The 26,299-nt window shown below is 30.2% G+C and overlaps 1 long non-coding RNA gene across 2 annotated transcripts in view; it reads right to left on the bottom strand.

Annotated features, from left to right (window-relative positions):
- Positions 1-19,679, bottom strand: part of LOC122521207 — a 53,483-nt gene extending 33,804 nt beyond the window's left edge. The window contains exons 1-2 of one of the 2 annotated variants that reach the window (XR_006304685.1): positions 19,399-19,679; positions 18,641-19,123 (exon numbers count right to left, since the gene is read on the bottom strand). This is a non-coding gene — a long non-coding RNA (uncharacterized LOC122521207). The remainder of the gene's footprint in view (positions 1-18,640; positions 19,124-19,398) is intronic. The other variant, XR_006304686.1, reaches the window with a different exon arrangement.
- Between the last annotated feature and the right edge of the window lie 6,620 nt (positions 19,680-26,299).

Raw genomic sequence — 26,299 nt, 5'->3', positions numbered from 1 at the left:
CACATTCATCCTTTATTTACGATTCTTACTTTTGAACGATGTCAAACAAAAATTCTCGTATTTATTTTTCCTTATCACACACCATGAATCGTGACCTCGAAATTTTGTGTGTGTGAAAAAACACGTATTTAATTAATTAAATATTTAAATAAAAGAGATATTATTTTGCCCCTCCCTCCCCCAACACGTAAAATGATTTGAATTTAAAGTCACGTTGTATTGATATTAATATAAAAAACCGTATATAACCTTGGAAATACAATCGTATGTCAAGAAAAATTGATTATGAAAGATATTACGTTTTCGCCTTCGGTGTGTTTCGAATTAACTTTCTGCCGACCTTATTTTTCAATCTTATCGTCTAGAAAACAACGTGAAAGGATTAAACGCGTAAGGAACAAGGAAAGGTTACAGAATGATCATTACGTACTCGATTTAGCCACCAAGAAGACGGTGATCTTGAAGTTCTCAGATTCTCACTGACACACTACGCACGTTTATCAAGATACTGATACTATGTTATATTATATACATGAAGTATATATATGTGTGTGTGTGTGTGTGTTTAAATTTAACCGTGAAAATAACATAATATATCTTTCTTTTTCAATACAACACAACGAAGCGAAGTTTTAGAATGGTAGGATTGTGCCGTTTCTATCTCTCTCTCTCTCTCTCTCTTGAGCTAATATTTATTTATTTATTTATTTTATTTTCTTTTAAATTAAATAAAACATCATTGAAAAAGCTGTCTGACTGGGCGAATTCATTTTTCGTTCGATAAGAATATCTTGTTTCGATTTAAAAGGAGTACATTCGTTTCTTCGAATTGTTACATTTACAACATTGAATATCAAAATTTATAATATTTTTTTGATTCGTTATTGTATCTTTTAAGTTTCACACATATCTCAAGAAAAAGAATATTTTTCACAAATTTATCTTCCGAAATAAATTCTATCTTTCAAAATATCCAATTAAATATATTCAACTTCTCGCGAGACATTTTCGATCTCGTAATATTTAAAATTGCGATGAAAAATATATCAAAGTTAGTCTAAACAAAATCGTTCGATCAATTTTTATAACATACGTACAAGTATCAACATATTTTTTCGAAAATGTTAAATCAAACGAACGAATTTTGAAAGCTTCTTTTTTCGTTTCGAAATATATACTTGAGAGTAAAAAAAATAAAGAAGAACAAGTAGATCTTCATAGTAAAATGTGTGTATCGTCGAAATATATAGATCGTTTCTAGTTTCCCGTATTTGCGGTTAAGGTAATCCGTTACGCAGGATCATCGTAATACGAGATGAGTGTGTGTAAAGTTCTAAATATGAGATAGTTTTAATAGTAGTAGTAATAGTAGTAGTAGTAGTAATCATTTGTCCCTGAGAGAGAAATCTTCTTTTGGTTTATTCATTATTTTTCTCTTATCCATCCCTTTGATCAAAGATCACGTTCTAGGATGCTTCTGAACTAACCCTTTCAACCTATATCCTTCCCCACTCCACCCCTCCTATGCGTTCTTCATTGGCCCACTTTAAATTTAACTTCGACGCGTTCGAATAATTTTGTTGGTAAATAAATTATTTAATCTCGCTTTGTGGAATATTCTCTCGGACTTTGGCATAATTTCGAGAGGTTCCCGTAAGCGAAACGATTAATTATAAAAAATAATAATAAAAAAAAATACGTTAATAAGAAGATGCGTGCATGTATCAATTAGATTTACGCATTGAAAATTAAATATAAAATAAAGAAGAAGGAGAATATAAATTTGGAATTATTAAATAATCGTTTTGGCAATTTTATTTTTATTATTTAATCGAATCTGAAAAAGAATTGGAATTTTTAATTGTAAATAATTGAACGAACAAATACAGTTTGGATGTTGAATCGAATTTTGTTTACGATTTGCGAATGCGTTTTGTTCTTTTTTTTTTTGTTTTTTTTTTTAGAAGAGGTCAATGAATCATATGAAATGTTACTTTCGGAAGGAAGTTAATACTTTCAAAATTAAATCCTTCCCACCCCTCTTCAGAACGTTAAATAAATAATCCCCAGTCGCCCTGTTGGATGTTACAGTCGGATCGATAGCAAACTCGATTCTAATTCGAGCTTAAACGAGCACCGACGATCGTTCAATCTCTTTTCATTTTCCAGGTGGTGGATAATAATAATAATAATGATTTTACACGGGAAAATAATTCTCGTTGTTTGTATGGGTTTTACGATAAAAAATAAAAAACTTTTCTTATATTAAAAAAAAAAAACTACTTTCGATTGCCCAATTAATCTTGACTTAATAATTCCGATCGAATTATTATTATGATCATAAACGAAGGATAAGTTTAAAAAATATTCGTACAATGAACAAATATATTGCATCTATCGAAAAATAGACGATTTGCTTTCAGTCTTAAAAAATGAGTAAAAATAATACAACAAATTTGGAATTTTTCGAAATTTTTTTATTAGAATTTAGTGTCGACCGTGTTCGATTAAAATCATGTATAAATAGAATTGAATATAATTAAAAATTCAAAAATAATAAGAATACCAATGATATATAGAATTCAAATAAATAAATAAATAATGAATCTAAATGAATTTTAAGGATGAATTATACGAACATTCTAATTGATATTAAACAACGAATAAATTTCTAATGATCTATAGTAATAAATGAAAAATTTGAATAATAATAATAAGTTGTATATCGAAATCGCTATTGCAGCTGTTGGTTAGTTGGTTGATGCTGAGAGGAGAAAAAAAAATAAAGGAAAATGAAGGTTAGAAAAATAGTTTTCACGTTAATCAGCGCGTTAGTATAATATACCAGATGGCCCGTTATTGCGGGCGCGTGCTGCCCCTATAATTAAAGTACCTTTAATTGATTCGTTTCACATCGAATAATGGGATGAAAGCGTGTAGAACAACGGATGACTTGCTACGAACACCGAACAAGTCGTCCGTGTAAATGAAGCGAATTAATACAACCGATGGTTCGGTCGTTTGGGAGGACCCTTCGTAAATTTAAAACAAAAATAAAAAATAAAAATAATATAAAGGATCCCTCCTGCTCTACTTCTTTCTACTAATATCCTTGCATTTTTTTTTTATTATTTATGAACCAAATATATATGCCTTTAATACAGAGATTTGGTTTAACTGGAATAATTTTATGTATGATAAAAAAAAAAAAAAAAAGAGAAAAGAAAAAAAAAGGAATTTGGCTGTAAAATGAAAATAAAAATTTTATATCAATTATATACCATTTTTTGTTTGAAATAAAATAACAATTGTGTAGGTATGAAAAATGAACGAATTATAAATAAAATATAAAAGACATTTCATAGGTTAATTAAATAAAACTTATAATACGACAATTTGTTTAAAAAAAAAAAAAAATAAAAAAATAAAAACCTTCGAGAGATCTACAAATAATTTGATATTAATTTTCATTCGTTTGATCAAAGATAAAATAATTTTCTAACGTAAGTTTGTACGATGATCAATAGAAAGTATTCATACGTTGAAAATGAAACACCCAGTATAAACGAATATGAATGGGGGGATAACAACATGATGCATCGTGATGCATCTATGCGTAATAATCGATAACACACAGTAGTACCGTTCGTGATTACGTTATCGCGTTCCCATATTATGGCACATCGTTGAGCCAATAAATAAACGATTATTATAGCTTTCAATAATGTTTGTCAAATTACACTTTGAATTGATGATGAGAAATTATTATTGTGTTACCATGTTTAGAAATAAATGAGGACAAATTGAATGCACGTTGTTAAGATCAATAATGACTACGACGATGATGATAATGATGGTATATGAACATTGATTCTTCTAATCGCACGTTTATTTATATATATATATAAAGTGAAAGTATTTACTTTGTCGTGGAAATATACTTAAAAACTTTCTATTTCCTTTTTTTTTTATAATAAACATATATAATATTATTTTGTATTCTTCGTATACTTCAATTTAAATCTTACGAAAATATTCTTTCTCATTGTATATACAGTTATTTATTACAATATTATTACAAACTAAATAATTCAAATAAATATAAGCAAGAGTAACACAAATTTCTAGACACATACACGTCTCTGCGAATTTATAATAATGAAAGGGAAGATTCTATATATTAAAAATTGAGAAAATATTGATTAGAATAAAGTAAATTGTCGCGTTGAATATTTGACGAATCCTATTTCTTTTTTTTTTTGGAAAAATGATAAAAATATCTTTCTATTCGTTATAAATTATAAAAAGTGGTTTAAAAAAGTTTGACAAACATTGATGATCTTACCAATCTTACGTTACTGTACGAATTAATTATACGCGTATTTAAACTTGAAATAAAAACGTATAATGAAAAAGAAAAGAAAAAAACGAATTAATTTTTCTAACGAATAACAAAAATATTTTTGTCCAATCCTCATCTCAATAAAGTGCAGATTTATGCGTTACGCAAGAACGTTGGAACGCGAACTATACTTATAGAAAGTTGAGAAATATAAGAAAACAGGCTTTTGAGTTATAATAATGTCTCGAGAATCGCATACTTCAACCCATTTTTATAATACTCCATCACGGATCGTGTTAGAGTTTTACAGAAAAAAAAAAAAATAGGGCAGCTCCCTCCCGTCCCTCTCACCCCCCGAGTGGAGAGTCTACATAGAAAAATGGGTTAATGTTCGTCGAACGTTCTTTAAGATTATACCTATGTGTATATATATATGTCTGTGTGTGTGTATGTATAACTATATATGTATATACGTAGGTGTACGTGTTTATGGTAAAAATGCACGCGTGCGAAACACTGATATGGCTTCCAACCTTTCAAGTGATCTTTCCTCTTTAGACGAGTAGCTGCCACGCAATCGGAACACTCGAGAGACCACAAGGAACTATTAGATAAATAAATTACGCAGACACTCAGACGTCTGTTAAAACATTTACCCAGATTATCTTTACGTTTTTATATATATCTAATGAAAATAATATAATCTTAATAAATGTCATTAACCTTTCTTTTTTTATTTCTCCCTTTTTTTCAAATTATTACACAAATCCAATCAAAATCGTTAACATATTTTACGAGGTTCCATATGTAAAATGGAAAAAAAGTAGGGAAAGTAGAAAGGGGGAGGGAGGGGGAGAGAAAGGATCCTTGAAAAGTTAGTCTATGTTTGTGAACATTTGCATAATTTATAAATTAAAATTAAATCGCCGTAAGTTTTTCGACAATCACTTTTAGTAATGGGAAACGAATTAGTTAAACAAAAAAATAAAAAACATATTAATGATGTATGTTATACGTTTCGTCGAATAATTATCATTATTAGTTGCTAATAACATTTATCTTCATTCAAGCACATCAAAAATTAATTATTGTTAAGAAAACAATTGAAATATTATTATCGATACAAGAACAAATGCATATCTCGTATTACAATTAATTAATTAATTAATTATTATTATTATTATTATTATTAATCTTATCACAAGGTTGTTGTAAGAAAAAAAAAAGGAAAAGAAAAAAACCCTCCCCATTCTCATTAAGCGTTGTAAAAAAAATAAATCGATTAGTCCACTTCACCTGTTCTATACTCCTCTCTTACATAGTCTTAAATTACTATAATACAATAATAATAATAATAATAATAATAATAATAATAACGGTACTGTAAAGCCAAACCAGAAATTAATAAAGCGTCTTCTTCGCTTCTTCACTTCAAATTTTTCCGATCTAACGAAAATAATATATCTATATAATACAGCCATTAAGGAGGAGGATGGGGTGGGGTGTGGGTCTTGAAAGATCGAGCGAAAGGTATCGGAAGTACCGGATGTTAACCCCCTCATCCTCTCTTTCTCGTCTTCTTCATCCTGCTTTTCGCTTCCGATCTCTACAACCATTAGTCATTTTATGCAACTACTATACTAACACTACTACTTCTACGTATTTCCATCTATTTATTTCATTTTTTTCTTCTTTTTCTCTATCCTTCTCTCTCTCTCTCTCTCTCTCTTACTGCTTTATTTCTATGGGGTAGAGAAGGGTGGGGGGAATGAATGGGACACGCAACGACGAATTACCGGACGTGCCAAGCCTCTTTCTAACTGGATGTATTATATATATAAAATTACATATATATTACATATATACATTACATATATATATATATATGTATGTAAATTTGTGTGTTTCTTTCTTATATTGAAGAAAATGATTAATAAATGAATAATACAATAAATACACGGAAAATTATTTCCAACGTTTCACGAATCATTTTTTATTTAACGAAGTAACTTTTTTACTACAACGATTCTCTCAATTATCTCGCAGAAGTATATAATAATCGTTATCATTAATTAATTAATTAATTGATAATATTATTTTTCGTTCGATCTCTAATTCTATCGTAAACAATATTTTCCATTGAAATTTTATTTATTGATAAGTAATAAAGACATTTTATATGTGACTTGTTTGAAGAAAATTTTTTTTTATCAATTTCTGATAAAATTTGATTTTGATCTAGATTTTTGTTTCTTTTTGTACAATTTTAGATTCTAATAAATTGATATGAACTGGAATTACATCACGTGGAAAACTTTCTCACGCAACTTAGGTATAACCGGTGTACGACAGGAAAGTAACCTCGAGACCAGGTGGAAACGGTAGCTGCTTGACTGAATGCCTTATGAAGCAAAGAATGAACGGACATCCTCGTATTACGTAACTTTGCCCTCAACCTATACGCACGCATACACAACACCCACACACATTCATAGATTTATAAGAAAAAAATAAATATAGAAAAAAAATATGCACGTATACATTTGGAAGAAGAAAAAAAAATACAAAAATGCATATACACGTATATATATATACACACACGCACACAAATGTATACGTGAATATATTTGTACGTGTACGTAGATAGATATAATTGAAAAGAAATAACCTTACAACCTTTTCTCAATGCACACCTTTCTTTCTATTAACAAAATTATCATCAAAGATTCCAAGTTTCTGCCAAGTTAATACAGAAAGCAAAGAAATTGATTATTAACCAAATTCAATGGTAAAAATGCGTCCTCATATTTACACGAGACAACCTACGCTTCTGTAAATCGAGCCTGAAAACGGTAATTCAAGTTTCCTTGAACATGAAATCATCGTAAATGTATGTATATTACGTATGCATGTATGCATACGTACGATGAACTCTTTTGAAGATTTATAACTGTATTTAATGTTTCTGCGAAAAAATTATTTTCTTTTATATATATAATAATTTATGTTCGCACACACACACACGCACACATTGTCAAATTATATATTTATGATAAATTATATTATTTGAAAATAATCTTTTTTAAAACAAATTATTAAAAGAAAAAAAAACGGCGGTAACCAAGTTGCCAAACTAATAATATTTATTTAAATTAATCAAAATATATGAATATATACCGTGATCGAAATTATATGATAATATTGTATACGTGATATATGTGTGTTTGTGAGAGTTAAAGAAGATAGTCAAGAAAACCATGAATGCCGATGTTTAACTAGCAGGAAATTACAGCAAGGTGGGATGACTCGTCGTGGGACGGAGAAATTAGCACGGATACCTTAATTGCTTTTCTCTTATGGAAGAAGCTTCGTGGTGGTTTCCTTCCTTTCCTCTCCTATAAAAAAAAAAACGATTTTTTCCAGAGCTTCCTCCTTCCACGCGTCATTTTAATCATTCTCCATCCATCTTGTCTAACAAAACCGTTTATTTATTATTACTTCTCTTTTTCGGGATTTCAAACTTACGAGATTTAAGTTTAAAGACGAAAAACAGAATATACGTTTTTTCTTTTCCCCCAATCGATTTTCTTTCTTTATTTACGATTCTTAAATACGGTTATATATTCAAATGTAAAAAATAAATACATATATATATATATGCATTTTTGTAAATTTTATCTATAAATATCGTGGCAAATATTTTTCAAGATCTTTTAAATAAACTTAACTTACGTTGGTCAGATAAAACCGACCATTTTTTTAAATAATATTTACAAGATACATTATACGCAAAGATAATTATTTACATGATAATTTTTTTTCTTTTTCAAATTGTAAATACCTTGTAAGAAAGAAATATAAAAGGAATACTTATTTTCCACAATCATTTCTTCATAGATAATTTTATTATAGTATTTCTTAAAAAAAAAAGAAATAAAAAAACAAATGTTAATTTATTTGAAAAAGTATTTCTAACATTTCTATCATCGAATATATATATATCTTATATTTATAAATAATGTACTTATGATAGATAAATATTATAAGTACAGGAATAAGAAGAACCGATTAACATATTACACATTGAAAGGATTCATTTAGTATGCAAAGATCTTATGAAATATTCGATATCCGTTTTGAAAGACGACACTGAATAGCATCCGGTCGAGAGAATACGTCTGGACCGCATCGTTTGACCAATCATAGGATCTATCTCTTAATACGGAATGGGAGTGCAATCAGCGTAGAACATCCGGTTTCGTGAGTCAAAGCGATTGAAATGCGATCGATCGGTAAGACGACGAACACGAATAGGGAAGAACGTTGACAGGGAGTTAAGGTGGAGAGGGGGAGGGGGAGAGACTGCACCCGACTTCCAATTTCATTTTCGAACATAAAGATTATTATTATTATTATTAATATTATTATCGTTATAATTATTATACTTTCTCGATTTGTTTTCCGATAATATTGTTCGATAAAATATCTCCCCTCTCCTCCCACCCTACTCTGTTATTATTTTTATTTTCCTTCATTTGCCTCTTGAATCGAGAACAAAATAATGGGAAAAAAAATAAATAAATAAAAAGCTATTAAATGTGGAAAATATTTGTTCTTATCGATACGAGGTATATAATAAATTAAAATTAATAACGATGAACTATAATAGAATAGAATATAATATAATAGAATAGAATAGAATAGAATAGAAAAACAAAATAAAAGAAAAAAGAAGAAGTTATTTGAATTGTTTTCTTTAGATCATTAACGAAACGTTATAAATATTTTTCTATCACACATACGTGTGTTTATTATTATATATATATATAGATACATACATGCACGCGTACATATATGTATAGAGGGTGAACGTACAGGACAATAGGAAAAGATTTTCTCGTCACGCTTAGGCGTACAAGAGAGAGTCACCTAACGCGCAAATTATTTTTCTCACGGTCTTGGAACGAAATCACAAGAGAAAGACAATGCGAATACGAATACGGTAAAGATCTTGGCAATGTCCTCTTCCCTCCCCACCCCCCTACCCTCTCTCCTACACCCTTACTCGTTTCCGTGACTCGCGGGTAAAGACCCACAAAGCGGACCAAGGAAGCGACAAGATGGAACGGTATTACGGTACCACGTGTCGCCATTTTTTCCTTCACCTCGTACTCGTAGAAAAATAAATCAAAAGAAGAAGAAAGAATAAGAAGAAGAAAATAAAAAAAATATATATATAGATATGTACAGGCAATATTAAAAAATTAATTAATTAATAATAATTGTAACTCGTACTGTACTCGTAGAAAAATAAATCAAAAGAAGAAGAAGAGGAAGAAGAAGAAGAAGGAAGAAGAGAAAAAGAAAATAACAATAAATATATATATATTATATACGCAATTAAAAAAATTCATTAATTAATAATAATTATAACAAAACGTTCCTACATAACCCTTTTTGGTTAACGATCGTTTTTATTAATAATATAATAAACTTAGAGAAAAATAGTGAAAAAAATTTATTTCGAACCAATTGTAAGTAAACGAAACGACTAATGTGAAAAAGGAAAAATAAATTCACCAATAAAAAAAAAAGAAAAAGAATAAAGTACCGAAAGAAATATCGCGGAGAAAAATTTTATCCTCCTCCTACCTCCCTCCCTCCCTCCTCCCCCTCTTCTCCCTTCCTCCCTTCAGGTAAAATCGAAAATTTTCAACGATGCAAAATACGGTTTACATACAAACGCACTTTGAACGAACTCTCGTGAACATCACCTACCCCCTCCCCTCCCCCCTTCCGAGAGTACGTAGTTAATACCTATTTTCGATCGACTATACACGTACCATAGAGGGGTCGAGGGGGGGGGCCTGTATTTTATTTGGCAGTTACTATAAAGCTCGTACACACATATATATATATATGTTTTAAAGCATAGTAGGTAGTATTAGTCCCCAGGATGATGAATCGCGCGTGCTTGAAAATCCGTAGGAGAGAATTTCGAGGGCTCCGATTGGTTGGCACTTGATTGAATTGGCGGTCAGAGCACCGGGCATTAGGTCCAGCTTTTCCGAAAGGATTGAATTTCTGTTACAATTATCGACCCACTATCCCTTCCCACCCTTCCCTTTCCCCTCAATCATCACCCCCTCCCTCCTACCCTCTTTTACCACTTTTCGTCAACTACTGCTACTACTAGTACACATCGATACAACGAGTATATTATAAATATCAGGCTGTTTCGTATAAATATCAGGGAGGGGAGGGGGAACTAATACTATCTTTTATCAAAGATAGTCAAAATATCTTTTGGACACAAACTTAGGGTGTACGGTGGTTATTACTAACACAAATTGTAGGAATATAAAAGATATTTGATTTCGTTGATTATGGGAATACGTAAATGATCAAATCGGACCTATTTATTAGGGTGAATCAAAAATTCACCCTAAAAGCATACACAAAAGCATCTTTAAATTAATATTTCACTATTATATAAAGTAATATTTATTGATCTTCCACAAACAATTGCACTATCTAAAAAACAACACAATAAACTTGTGAACTTTGGGTTAATTCTAATATAATATGTTTGTCTAGATGAATTTGTTAGATTGTTTTTTGTTTGTATCACTTGTTGATTCTTCAAATGGTTCCTATATGTTACTAAACATATCGTGTATGTGTATAAGCGTATATCGGTATGTTTATATGATAAATATGTTGAATCTTTTTAGCGATGGATCCTTCTAACGGGCGCAGCTGTTGCATTTAATTGGAAGCCGAGAGAGTAAATCCAGTTCACGAGATGACGAGGAGGGATAACGTTAGCGTAAGAAGATCGTCCGTTATTGACACTACTCGAGCAATAACGCTTCGAGGAAGCCGGTTTAATCCCACCTCTTCCACCGTGTTCAACGTATAATACACTTATCTCTATTCGTCAGGATCTTTTCCTGCTTTCGATTATTGTCACTCGCTAGACTCTATACAATATATATATGATTTAATATATGAGACTTTTTTATAATATTTAATTATATATATATATAAGTCATAAATTAATATAATACTCTTATATTTAAATATTATAATATTTAAATTATTAATCTAATATTAATATTATTAATCTTATATTTAAATATTATAATATTTAAATATATATATTAATAATAATATTTAATATTTAATTATATAATATTTAAATATATAAGTAAATAAATTTCTTTTAATATTTAAAACAATTTTAAATATATATATATATATATATATATATATATATATATGGTTTAATATGAGATATGAATTTTGTTCTTTGAAACATACGCATAGAAAATTTTGTTTCTTATCACGATTTAATAGCTTTAATATGAGTCATTTATTATGAAACTGATCAAAGTCTAGTTTTTCTTTTTTAGAGGGGAATTTCAACAAAATATTTCTTACAATAGGTAATTACAGATGGTTAAGAAGCAATTAATTGACGAATGGATTTAATGTCGCTTTCAAAATGAACGGTTCAATTATTAATTCTAACGAGATATGATTCAATGAGATTCTCTCTTATAGAAGAATTCAATGTATTATAATATTAATTATTAGAAAATATTGTACAAATTTTAGAAAATATTGGACAAATTTTAGTAAAATAATGATTTCATTTATTACGAAAAATTGAATGCATACTAAAACACCATACGATATATATATATATATATAATAGTGTTACTTCCTTTGAAAGGTTTCAAAACGTGAGATGAATCTGCCGACTGGCCAGCGATTGATCAAGATCGAACAAAGAATTTAATATTCCGATCGTGTCTTGTTAGAAAGTGTTGCGACACAAGGGTGTGTGTGCAGGATACTCGGTGTTACTTTGTCCGAGTTTCGTATGCATATTAGTATTTTACCATTTAATTAATAAAAAAAAAAAGAAACAACTCTATGCACACGAGTTATTAATTTCAAACTATCTAAATTTAAATAAAATAAAATAAAATAAAATAAAATAAAATAATATTGCATTGAAGAGAATGGAACAGGTATGAAATAAAAAAGAATATTTAAAAATAGAACTTATACCACATAAATTATAATAATAATAATAATAATAATAATAATAGAAAAAAATCAACAATGAACGTGTTCTTTGCCTTTCCTCCTTAATCAAATATTATTTCTTTTCACAGAAAGAAAAAAGAAAAGAAAAAATACAAAATAGATAGAGCAAAAGTTTCTTTCCATCGTTTAAAGAAAACGCGTCACGGATACAGAAGTGAATTCAACTCAACGAAAGAAAAAATAAAAGAGGAGGAAAAAAGAAAAATAGATAAAGTCGTTTTTAAACATAGTCGAGCTTACAAAACAGGATCGACGACCTGTCGGGACGTGCATCGGGTGTTCATAATATTGTCATAATGGTTACACCTGCGACACGCGACTTCCTTCTCTTCTTCGACTAACCAATATACACACGCATGATCGTTCTAGACGATCATCACGATCTAATTTCGATATCTTACAAGTTTTTATCTTCCACTTCTTTCTTCCACTTTCTTTTTCCAACCCCTTTTGACTCCTCTCCTCTCCTCTTCTCTCCTTTTCTCTCCTATTCTCTCTCTCTCTCTCTCTTTCTCGTTAGTTTTATCGTCCTCGGTACAATGCGAACGCATGTTGACCTCCATTAACCTGGAATCTCTGACCTCGCGAACTCATCGTCGCGACGTAGAAGATCGTTAATGGGAAAACCTACTCGGTGTTACCGTTAAAAGTCAATTTGTTTTTTATTTCCTTCTTCTTCTTCTTCTCTCTCTCTCTCTCTCTCTTCTTCTTTCTTTCTTTCTTCATTCATACCATTTTATCTCGTTCAATTTTATGTTTACGATTATTATACTAAAAAAAAAAAACATTAATATCTTATTTCCGATCGTATTATTTTTAATACGTCATTACGTCGATACGATTTTTTTTATATCATTCTATTTTGAAATATCTTTAATTATGTATTAAATAAAAAAAAAAAATAAAAAAATACATGGGTAAGATAAATTCTAACACCATTATTGTGCGTGGATAAATTTTTTTTCAATTCATTTTACAGCATATTATTTCGTTCTTATATTCATTTTAATTAGTCTCTTTTCTTTTCTTTTTTTTTTATTTGATATTACGTTTCATTTTTCATCAGACGAATTGTTAATCATTACTATTAATGCAATTTAATATAAAATACTTCCTGTACACGGATTTTAATTATTTTATATTTAAATCACAAAAAAAAATGAGATTCAATCGATCGTAGTTCATAAAAGAAAAATAACATTTTTAATATCATGCCATTCATAAAAATAAAACAAAATGGTAATAAAATAGGTGTTAAAAAAAAAAGAAAAAAGGAAAAAAAACATTTCTAATTATAGTGAATTTTCAATGGATACTTAACGAAAATTCTACGTAGTTCTCTACGACGATAATGAGTTACGTTAGTCACGAGAATTACTAGCTTGGAAATCATTTAAAGTAATTAACAATGGTCTTTACAAAAAGAGACATTAGTTAACGAGCAGTTAAAATTGTCATCGAAGCGTTATATATATATATATATACCATTAACCGTGAATCCTCTTTATAATCTTGAAACGTTTAAAGTTTTAACTATAAGCAAGTATAGATAACAAGATTTTTATTTCACTTAAAGTGAAAATATTTTTGTATCTTTTTCGATATATCCAAAAAAAAAACATCTACAAAATTTCTTTCTTATCCATAATATATATATTTTATCTCCCCCCACCTCCCTCTGATTTACGAATAAAATAAGCTTACTTGTGGTTTCTTCTTCCTCGTTATTTTATTTTTATTTTTCTTTTATTTTTATATTTCCTCCCAAAAGAAAAACAAAAAAAAAAGTATTTTAGATCGTAGTCGCACGTGAAGCGATTAAAATTTCATTATCAAAAACGGAGGTTATAATACCACGATAATACGTGATATCCGTGCCGAAAACGATTACTTTTGTGTGTGTGTGTGTGTGTGTGTCACTCTCTGTGCGAATTTTAATTAAAATTTGGCGGATTAAACCGATTCCACGTCGAGAGATTGTTGCAAATTATTTTTCTTTTCTTTCCTTTTCACTTTATAGCAAACTCAGGGATTTCTTTTTTTCATTTCTCTATCATTTTCTCGTAAAACGTTGGGAAAATGATGAGAGAGAGATAAAGAGAGAGACGAAGAATGTCACAATATCCGTCGTCGTGACAATTATATTCGTCTCCGTTGCAATTGCATAGTTTGATTCGTATGCTCTACTGCAATTATCAACGATTATCTTCGCGGTCGTCGAGTTTCACGGTGAATATCTGCTTACCCTCCATTACGAGCAGGTTTGAGAACCAAAAGAATTATAAAAAATTTTCTTTTTTTTCTTTTTTCTATAGAGAGAAATAACCGACCTTTCTTATACGATTTTTGAAAATTTAACAATAATCATTTACAATGGATTTAATACATAGATGTACTAACATAATGTAAAATTGGATTTTATATATTGATATATTAAGATTGTATGATACATTAAATGATTTTGTTTTTCTTTTTGTCAAATGATTATCTTTTTCTATTCAAATTTCTTATCTTTTAAAAAATAAAAATATTCTTTATATATATATATATTCTAAATTGTTTGAAGATTATATGGAAAAAATATAGAATTATATAAAATATATTCTAAATATATATTTATATAAAAGAATATTATATAATAAAAGAATTTATATAAATTATATATATATATTATATGAAATATTTCTTTCATTTGAATTTCACTAATCAGAATAGTTTTCTTTTTCTGTTGAAAAAATGGACGAAAATTCATTTTGAAGATAAACATTACTTTTTGTTTCTTTTTTTTTTTTACCAGTTTATAGTCGCATCAACAACAAGTTCATTAGTAAAATGTAACAATACATAGCTATATATTAAGTGTTATATATATTTAAAAATATTGATTGTCTCTAAAAAATTAATAATGTCAATGTGGTGTTTCCTAAGTGAAAGAGAAGTCTTCAGGTTTTCTGGAATTCTGTATCTTATTCTTTCATTCATGTGGGGCAATTTATTATTATTTGTTTGACACTAATTTCTTCATTGCATATTTCACAATATTGTTTTGGATTTCCACTAAATAGGTAGCTGTGAGTGTAGTTGATGTGTTCAATCTTAAGTCTAAACATTAATTTTGTTTGTAGGTTCAAAGGTACAAAAAAAAAGGTAATGTTTAAAGGTACAAAGGTACGTTTAACAAAAACGAATGGAATAATTTAACCCAAGATTATAATAGATATCTTTTGTTAGGGATCAGGGTTAAGGAACCTAAAAGAAATTTATCGAATGGTAAATAGTTGGAACCTTGAACTATCTGTTCATTTACACGATTTCTATAAATTTCTCTTCGTCGAATATAATACAAATATAATTTCGAAAATAAATAAAACAACACGTCGATATTATCAATTAAACAAATATACATTAAATAAGCGATAATAAAATGTGGACAATATTCAGAAAAAAGAACATTCTACAAAATATCTTTTTCTTTTTCATTCCCGTCTCCAACATAATTTCATTGTCGGTATATATTTTATAATTCTTTTAATGACAAAATTTAATAAGATTTTTTAAATTTTTTATGTCAATATATACATATATTTTAACTTTTAAAGTAAGAAAAAAAAATTTGATAAGAAAATAAAACAAATCGATAAACGTATGATAAACATAAAAAAAGGAAAAGAAAGAGAAAGAAAGAGAAAGAAAGAAAACGAAAGAGGAAGAAAGAGAATGAGAGAGAGAGAGAGAGAGAAATTCTTCTCACAAGGCAAAGAATCAAGCGTTCGTATCAATGAGCAACGATCGCGAACGTGAATAATTACGCAAAGAGGTTTTCATGTCGAGTACGAGGAGAAGAAGAGTGCTTTTATGCGCTGCAAGCAGGCCACGTCATTTGTTTGTAAACAAACCACTCGAATATCTACAGTAGCGATCGAATCGACTTCCCGTTGAAAGAGAGAGAGAGAGAGAGAGAGAGAGAGAGAGAGAGAGAGAGAGAGAAGAGAGAGAGAGAGAGAGGGAAAGAAGAGTTATTTTCCGGAGAACGATATATCCGTCATTTGCTACTTTTTCAATCTGTTTATCGTCGAACTAACACGACGTTGTTAACTCTCATCAAGCATATCATTATCAAAATATCAATGATTTATTTATTAAACAATATTTCAACGGTTCAATTTCTAAGAACTAAATGTTATTAAATGTTATTTATCATATTTTCTTTTTTTCTTTTTCTTTTAACATCACCGATTTATCATTTCGTAGATACACATGCAAGCTTATTGCATATTCTTTTTTATTCTTTTTCTTTTTTTTTTTCCTCATCCTCCATGATATCTGTTCGCATACTTTATTTTTTATTTTTTTATTTTTTTTTAATTATAATTTCATTAGGTCGCATTTATATCGATTAATTAAATTTATTATGAAATTTCTAACGATAAATATATCGTTTCATTATATTTGTATTAACACGAACACATTAGACTTTTATTTAATATCTTCGTTGCGTTTCGATTAGTTAAATTGTTTTTTCTTTTTTCTTTTGCCATAGCATCGAACGCACTTCGTGCATTTATTTAATTTCATCCCTTTTTAAAATACTTCATCGAATAAATCATATCGATATTTTATAAAAAAAAAATGAAAAAGAAGAAAAAAAAAAGTGAGAAACACGTGAGATGGAATTTAGGAACACCGACGGAAATATTTTGATGGAAGTAGCACGAACCCTTTTTGATGATCAAAGCAAGACGTTTCTCTTTTTAAACGAGGATGAAAGAAAAAAAAAGAATAAGAAAGAAAAGAAAAGAAGAGAATGGAAGTATAGGTATAACTATACACAGTAGTAGTAGTAGTAGTAGTAGTAGTAGTAGTAGTAGTAGTAGTAGCATAGTTAGTATACAGGAAAGCGTACAATATCGAGTTTTACATGTTCGATGATCGTGCCGAATCGTGATTATGTTCGAACATGTTTCGATGACAAGAATAAAAAAGTCTTTCTCTCTTCTCATGATATTCATGGATCTCTTTCTCTTTATCGTTATTTGCCATAGTCTTATTTTACGATCGTGCTATATATCGAATGCCATGAAATAAATCGAACGTTATCGAATCGACGCTTTGAGTTAAATAGTTCGACGAGTGAGAAAACGAAAGCGAAATCGCTTTTGTATTACCGTTACGTGTTTAGTTCTATTTAGAGAGAGAAAGAGAGAAAGACACACACACACACACACACACATATATATATATATATATAAGTCAAGATATTTCGTAATACGGATTACGACGCATCTTTAAAGTATTTTGTAATATGTTTAACATATTGCGCACTTTCGGTGCATAGATGCATATTTTCAAATATATAAATGATCGATTTATTCAATTAATTTAATCGACAAGTTTTAAACAACCTAGAGTATAATTCATTTTATTTTCTAAATTAATATAATATATATATATATATATTATCTAGTATATTTTTTTTTTATAATTATATTTATTATATTATTTAATATTTTAATTTTATTTATTTATATATTTTTGTCAATGCAAAATCCTAACATTAATTTGAAATATTAGTAACTCATTTATGAGAAAGAAGGAAGGAAAGATCGTCGTTAAGTATCATCGATATTTTCCTTATATTCTCGATTTTTCCTCCATATTCTAAAAGTTTCGATAAAAAAAAGGAAGGATTTGAGGATCTCGTTGAGACGATTATTGAAAATACTTCGAGGGACTTGAGTTAACTAGTATTTCTTTTTTAAAAAAAAAAAAAAAACGTTTGGATGCTCGATAAGCCGAGTTATTTCTCGTAGAAAGTTCATGGTTACTTTATATGCCGAGGAAATATCCAAGAGACATGCATACACACACAACACACACACACACTCTCTCTCTCTTTCTCTCTTTCTCTCTTTCTCTTTCCGTCTGACCACACATATCTCTGAGAAGATAAGTCAAAAAGCAAAGTCGATTACTCCCAACGAAAAGTTTTCTATCTGTCGAGAAAAGCGACTCGCAGTCTACGTACTCACGAGTAATACAAGATAAGAAATTTCTCTTTAACATATTTTCTCTTTCTCTCTTTCTTTCACTCTCGTGCCTGTCTTTTAGTTATATTTAAAAAAAAAAAAACCAAAAAATAAAGAAACCCTCCCCAAAAAATATAAGATAAATATAACTCACCATTCGGAATCGCGTGATACTTTGAAAGATATGTTTCTTTTTACGAAAATATTCTTCTTCTTCTTCCACTCCTCCCCTCACGTTCCTCTCCGCACGTTCAATTACTTCACAAACTTCCGCCACTTTGTTTTCCCTCGACTTCGATTTGATCCCACACCTGATTTTTCCCAAAATCTACCACTTTTTCTTCTTATTATTCTACTATTCCTTAATTCAGTTTTTTGTTTTTGTCCCACTCTTTTGTATTGTTTTTATCGTTCGTCTGCGCGTGTGATATCGAAGTAGTCAACTTCCTCCAGTCCTCTCTGTTTCCTCTCTTCTTCCCTTTCAAACTTTCAGCCAGTTTCCCGCGTGCAGCGGACCGGCCACGAGTTGTGGTGGTGGTGGTGGTGGTGTTGGGTGAGTTGGATCCAACCCCTTCTTTTCAAATTTGCTCTCACCCTTCTTCACTCTCGCAAATATTTACTTCTCAAATTTATATCACTAAAATATACACGCAAGATAGTTCGATCAATCAATCGATTAATCAATCAATCAATCAATCGATCGATCGATCGAACAATCGATCAATCTCAATCAATTAATAATAATAATAATAATAATAATAATAATAATAATAATAACAAACAAAGAGAAAGAGAAAAAATAAAACAACCGAGTAAAAATGGTCGACGTACGATTTAGAAATAAATTAATTAAAAAAAAAAAAATAAAGAAACAATAATATGTTTTATGAATACGAATGAACGTTAACACACCTTTGAACTGTTAGAAACGATTATATCAAAAAAAAATATTTATATAGATATTATCTGTGAACGTTTCTCGAACGTGAACAATTCGTCAAAAATTGTATTTTTCTTTCTCCGTTTAAATTATTCACTCGCGTTATTTAAACAAAAAAATCCCCAAAAGAAAAGAGAAAGAAAGAAAATAAAAAGAAAGAATCGTTTATTATGTTTTTGTAATAATACGAATCTAACACGAAGCTCGCGTTCCGTACGGTGCGGGCGTCGAGTGGCGACTGTCGTTTCTTCCGCCAATCGGCTCCTGACTCGTCCCTTCCCTTCTCTTCCCTTTCCAGACATCCCTTCCCCTTACCCCCTCCCAAGCACCACCTGCTTCCCCCACCAATCGACTCCTTGACCCCACCGACACAACACACTACACATTATTCTCTCTTTCTCTTTCTTAAGGTTGCCGCCCCTGTCTTTCTATTTCTCTCTCTCTCTCTCTCTCTTTCTCTCTCTCTCTTTCTTTCTCTCTCTCTCTTTCTCTCTCTATACGAAAATTTGTCATATTATTATTACCGCACCACATTTGTAACTATTTTCTTTGATACTCTTCAACGAATTTTAAATACTATTTTATGTACGATATTTTCGTTAATATAATTTTTTTTTTTTTAATATATATATCATTATGAGTAAGAAATAATGGCACGAGGATTATAATTGCAAAAATATAATTTTGTTTATTCGGTGAAAATTGATATTCTATTGTTAATAAATTATTTGGTTTTAATCTCATACGTGTTATATAAATATATATATATAAATAAGTAATAATAATATAATAATGTAAAATAGAAAAATTTTATAAAGGATTGTTATTAATTGTATTATAACTTTGATACTCGTGCAAATGTAACTAATATTATCCAGACAAATGTTGCATTAACAAAAAAAAAAACTCTATCGATAATTGGAGAGTGCAACTATTAGAAATAAAGTTACTAGATACTCTCTCTCTCTCACTCTCTCTTTCTATTTAAATTCTACAGGAATATAATATTTCTATCAATGTAAATATAAAAATATTTTTTTCTAGGAAAATGTAACAGAAAGAAACAAAGTTATTAAATAATAAACCCTATATAAATACTATATAAATATAATATTATTATTACTATAATACATAAAATAATAATTAAACAGAATTGTATCGGCGCAAGAATCAAAGTTATTAGAAACACAAAGTATATAAAAAAATTCATATAAATTCAATTAGACAAATTTAAATTAAAATATTATATTAAATAAACCGAAAATAAATAATAAAAAATGGATAATAAATTTTCTGTTATAATCGAAATGAAAGAGATAGAGAGATAGTGGAAAAGAAGGATTTCATACGAATGGCAAACGACGACGTTTAGCTCGCGGCACACAGATACAAACACAACACATATACTCCCTCCTCCTCCTCCTCCTTTCTCTCACACTCCTTTTTCTCAACCCACTAATAATATATCCTCCCTTCTTCTTCTTCCTCTTCTACCACTACACCACATCACCATCACCACCACCACCACCACCACCATCACCTCGTGCGCTACTTAAGCGCACGGCCGTGCGAAAAGCCGCACGAGCATGAGAGAGCGCGCGCGCGCGCGTGCACGTGCGCATCGTCCCGTGCGTGGCGCGAATCCGACGACCCCTACGGAATAAATCAAGCGAAGAAAACCTGCCGGAAGGTATTAGCGTTGGGGTCGAAACTCTGTCGAACGTAGAACAAGAGAAAAGGATGAAGACAAAAAAATAGAAGAACCAGAAATGGGGGAGAGAGAGAGAAAGAGAGAGAAAGAGAGATAGGGTTAAGCCATGGACCGCCCTATCTGGGCTATCCCTTATCGCACATCCCTGAAACGTCCTGTACTTGTTGTCCCTAGGGATTTTCGCCGTTCGGATTTGTCGGGAACTCGACGAGTGCCACGATCTCAAACGTTGGACCCTTATCAGCCTCTTTTGCTTGCTCGCCGTCAAGAGACTACCTAATTGTGTTATCGCTACTACCAAACGAACTGCTCTTTATCTATTTTTATGCATTTCTCTTCTCTCTCTCTCTCTCTCTCTCTAGATTATCTTTCAACAGTTTACAAAAAGTTACTAGAGTTTATTTGAAAATTATTTAATCGTTACATATATTTTATTATCCATTTTTTCTTTCAACAATATTTACAATAAACATTTGTATGCTTTCTTCGAAATTTGATAATTGATAGTATATATATTAGTATAAATATAAATATAAATATAAATATATATATAATAGTATATACGAAATCTGATAATTTGATAATATATATTAAATATCGCGTACGAATAAAGAAATATAAATTTTGTTAATTAATATGATTTTTTTCGTTGGAAATGATAAAACATTAGGATCGTTCGAAGCTGACACTCAAAAGTGAAGGGGTTTCGGATGAGAATAAGGTCCAGTAAGAGGAGGTGGGGGGGAGCAGGGCTCTCTTTTTACGATGGGTATGATCGAAATATCGGGAACCTTATTATCATAAGGTTTGATCTGGCGAAATCAGGCTTTAGCGATCGAACCCAGGAAAGCACAACCACCAGAGGCAGAGAGGAGAAAGATCTTGATCGTGTTCGATCTTGGCCCTCGGGTTCCGACGTGGACCGGTCTATTTATTATTCTATTAAATTCGTAGTTTCCCATCGGGGACCACCCCTGGCCTAAAGCTATCTCTCCTTTATGACTTAATGCGATATTCATATGAAGAGAGAGAGAGAGAGAAAGAAATAAAGGGACCGACTTCTCCGTTAGCCATGCCAGCCGTATCGTAATTAACGTTGGGAACTTCCCTCCTTCTCGTTTATCCTCCTCTTTTACTTTTCTTTTTTTTTCCTCCTTTCTCTCTTTATCTTTTTTATCTTTCTTTCCTTCTTTCTGTTTTTTTTCCTTTTTTTATTTATTTTCCTTGCGAAACTCTCTCTCTCTCTCTCTCTCTTTCTTTCTTTCGTAGTTGCAACATAACTCTCTTATCATCAAGTTTTAATCTTACACGAGAGATATTATTATTTAATAACATTACGAGAACAAATAGAGGTACGGATTGATATATTTTATTATCTTTTAATATTTCCAAAATTAATATTATATATTTAATTAGAATTATACGAATATTTCATTGTCATATATTATTATTGTATTATATAAAAAGATATAATTTAAATATTAAACTTATACCGAGTTTTGTATATATTTATTTCTACAACAACTGATCAAAAGTCATATATTTTACGATGTATGTATAACAAAAAATATACCATTTATGCAATAAGAATTTTCTGTCTCATCGAATAGCACAATAATTCGGAAAGAAATTCTTTCAAAACTTAGACAACCGGTGTCATGATACGTTTAATATTAATATCTGTATTTGTAATAGCCCTACCAGTGTTCCACCAATTACAATAATTAATAACATATTACAAAAAAAAAATAATATTAAAATATATAATTACGTATAAAAAATAAATGTATAACATAAATTTATAACAAAAAAAAAAAAGAAGACATTTACGCAACATGAACCAGAACGTGAAACACGAATCTTGATTTTTTAATTGCAACGATCGTTATTTTGGTCCAGTGAAATGATCAACGTGATTGCCAGACGTGAAATATATTATATATATATATATATACACACATATGCACATATGCACATATACACATACACATTTATATATTTTTTTGTTGACTGTTAACTCGCGTCCTCCAAAGGAACGCCTACGGCATATAGGTCTGTAGAGTAATACCTAAATTAATAATCACTCGTTCCACGCGTTAATTATGCGCACACGCTTGGCGTTACGCACATATATTTCTAAATGTCTATCTATGTATATATACATATATATATACATGTGTGTACGTGCGTGTGTGTGAAGGGGAACTGCAAACAGGTAATTGCAGGCGCGCGTGCGCTCGTCCAATTCGCTACGTTTTACCATAATGAATCCTACTGGAACGTATATATATATATATTTATGTATATATATATATATGTACTTGTAAGTACATGCGACTGATTATACAGGGTGAGATGTTTGCGAGGGGTCGAAGATACATGTCCCATCTTCCCAGCCATTCATTGAATCTTTTTTTCTTTTTTTATTCTTCGTTGATCAGGAAGAAAAAAAAAAGATATAAAACGACCACCATTAAAAACGTTAACAAACGTTTCATCAATTAAATTCCCTTTTTCTCTCTCTGTCTCTCTCTCTCTCTCTCTTTGTCTGTTATAATCATACGTCGTATTATTTAATAAAATAATCAACGAAAAGTATTATGCAATTTCTTTTATCTAGGTAATTCTTTTTTCTTTTGTTATTTTTTTGTTGTTTAACCAATTAATTAATTAAACGTTAGAAACGCGTGAATTTTTTCTATTACTTCTCATATTATATAATAAACTTAATATTATTAATAACAAAATATACATATCTAATAAAATTGTTATGTATATTTTATGCGAAAAAGAAAATGTTTGATTAATCTCTTTGGGCATATCGGTTATTATTTTATTTTATTTTATTTTTAAGTTTTTTAATAAAACTATCTTATAACTGACCAATCTTATCTCGCTTTGTTTAACGTTTTTTTTTTCTTTTTATAATAAAAGAAACATTCGTCCAATGCGTTAGACGCGTATACTCGTCGTCATTGTTTGATTTTAATTACACATCGCACAAACTAAAAATTCCATCGTTAAATCGTTGAATTACCTTCACTGAATCTCTTTATCTTAATTACACAATTAAATCCGACATTTCAATAACGATCCTATCAATACTTTCGCAATCCAATAATAATTACTTGCAATTTAATTTTCTTCTTTCACATTTTATCCGATTAATTCCAAATCTTATAGAAAAGTTAATCAACATTCTCGAAGTTTGATACGAATGGGCGGCGGGGGGGGGAGGGTCGGTGTTGGTAAGAGAGAGAGTCACCTAAGTTAATAAAGTATATTAAAACCTACTTCATTCGATTCGAAGGATTTATTTTCTTATCAACTAGGAACCACCTTACCAATTTCTCAAGTTCCTCTTTATAATCGTCAGGGAAACTTTGAAGAGACCAAGAAAAAGAAAGAAAGAAAGAAAGAAAGAAAGAAAGAAAGAAAGAGAGAAAGATAATAGAGAAACGATTCCACTTAAATACTTCACCCAGTATAACGGGACAAGGGGTGCTGTTCGTGGATGAGATGAGGAGGGGGTGGTAGTTTGGCCCCAACACGAGTCCGTAGAGTGTCCTCTCTGGTGTTACAGGTTCGGTGCATTAGTTTGCCTAAAAGGTTTGTGCCATCAGTCTCTGAATGTCCCTTCTGTCGTTGGGATCCTGTACAACCTACGTTCTCAACCCTTCTCTCTCTCTCTATCTTTCTCTCTCTCTTACATACACACATACATACACACACATATATACACATGTACGTGCACTCTCATTCAATCTATCTATCTCTCTCTTTCTACAGTTAGTTCTCCATCGGTTGTATTCCCTTGCACCACAGTTTCTATTTTGCACGCACCGATGCACTGTCCTCGGGGGAGAAAGAGGACAAATACACCCCACTCTCTTTCTCTCTCTCTCTTTCTCTGTTTCTGTCTTTCTATCTCTCTTACTCTCGTACCAGTATGCAACGTGCACGTAAATTAAGTGCGTCGCATCGTCGGTATACAGATGAGTTAGTATGCTGCGTTAATTCACGCTAATGGACAGGTTTTGAAAGTTTAATTGTCGGTTTGCCATCCGAGAAAGATCAAACATGAGTGCTCGGGGGGTAGGCAACGGGTCAAAGGTTAAACGGATTAACTTTCAAAGATCCTGAATAATATTAATTTGTATATTTATTCTTATCGAATTTATACTTTTTATTAATTTTCCAAGAACATTTCTTTTTTGTTTTGTTTTTTTTTTTTATTAAAATACCAGACGTTAAATATTGATATTATAAAAAAAAGAATAATAATAATAAAGAAATGAACTAATGAACGCGATATCTTATGTTGTTTTTTTTTTTTTTTAGGAAAGCAATAGATTTTTATTCGCAATAAAATTCATCATTTATCCTAATATTTTTCTTGCCTTTTCTTTTTTTAACCACTTCGATATGGAAACTTTTTGGATTTCTTCTTGAAAAATAACGACTATCGCGAAAATAGAAGTCTCGTGAACGGAAATATTAGTCTCTCGGAATATTCCAACGTTCTCTGTCTCTCTCTCTCTTCTCATTTCGATGTTCGCGTGGTCGTTTCAGTAGTAAGAAGCTCCTAGACAGTGAAGCTACTGTAAGCTACCAACGTTTCTGCTCGGTTTCACTCCTTAGGATTTCCTGTTTCCTGTATCGTGGATGACCCCACGTGCGGACTCGTAACAAACTGCTTGCCCAACGACGTTTTATCGTTCGACTAATTCGGAACGAAGGAAAGGAAAATATTTATAGTAGAATACCCCCGTACAACCTTGTTAATATGTTATGTATGTTTTGTATGAATTAGCGTTAAAGGTAATCCGTATTGCGTTAACATTTTTCTCTTATAACACGATTTTTTGATTCTTTCTTATTTTTTTTTTTTTCATTTTTCACGAAATAATATACAATTATAATTCGTAAGAACGTAGATATAAATGTATAGTGTTGAAGAATAAATATATTAAAATAGAAATATCGTTTCAAAATAAGAAAAATCGTTAGCAATGGAAACAACAATGGGATGCTTAAATAATGTAATTTTTATTTTTTAAATCCCGTAATTTCAACTTTTTATTATATAACGCGTTGTGTGAAAACAGTAATCGCAATATCTTTGACTCGTTAGATGAATTCGCGTTATACGAGGATTATTA

Source organism: Polistes fuscatus, unplaced genomic scaffold, assembly GCF_010416935.1.
Source record: "Polistes fuscatus isolate 324 unplaced genomic scaffold, CU_Pfus_HIC Scaffold4, whole genome shotgun sequence".
Lineage (NCBI taxonomy): Eukaryota > Metazoa > Arthropoda > Insecta > Hymenoptera > Vespidae > Polistes > Polistes fuscatus.
Note: the sequence above shows the minus strand (reverse complement) of the source record. Positions and strands in the feature narration are given on the sequence as shown.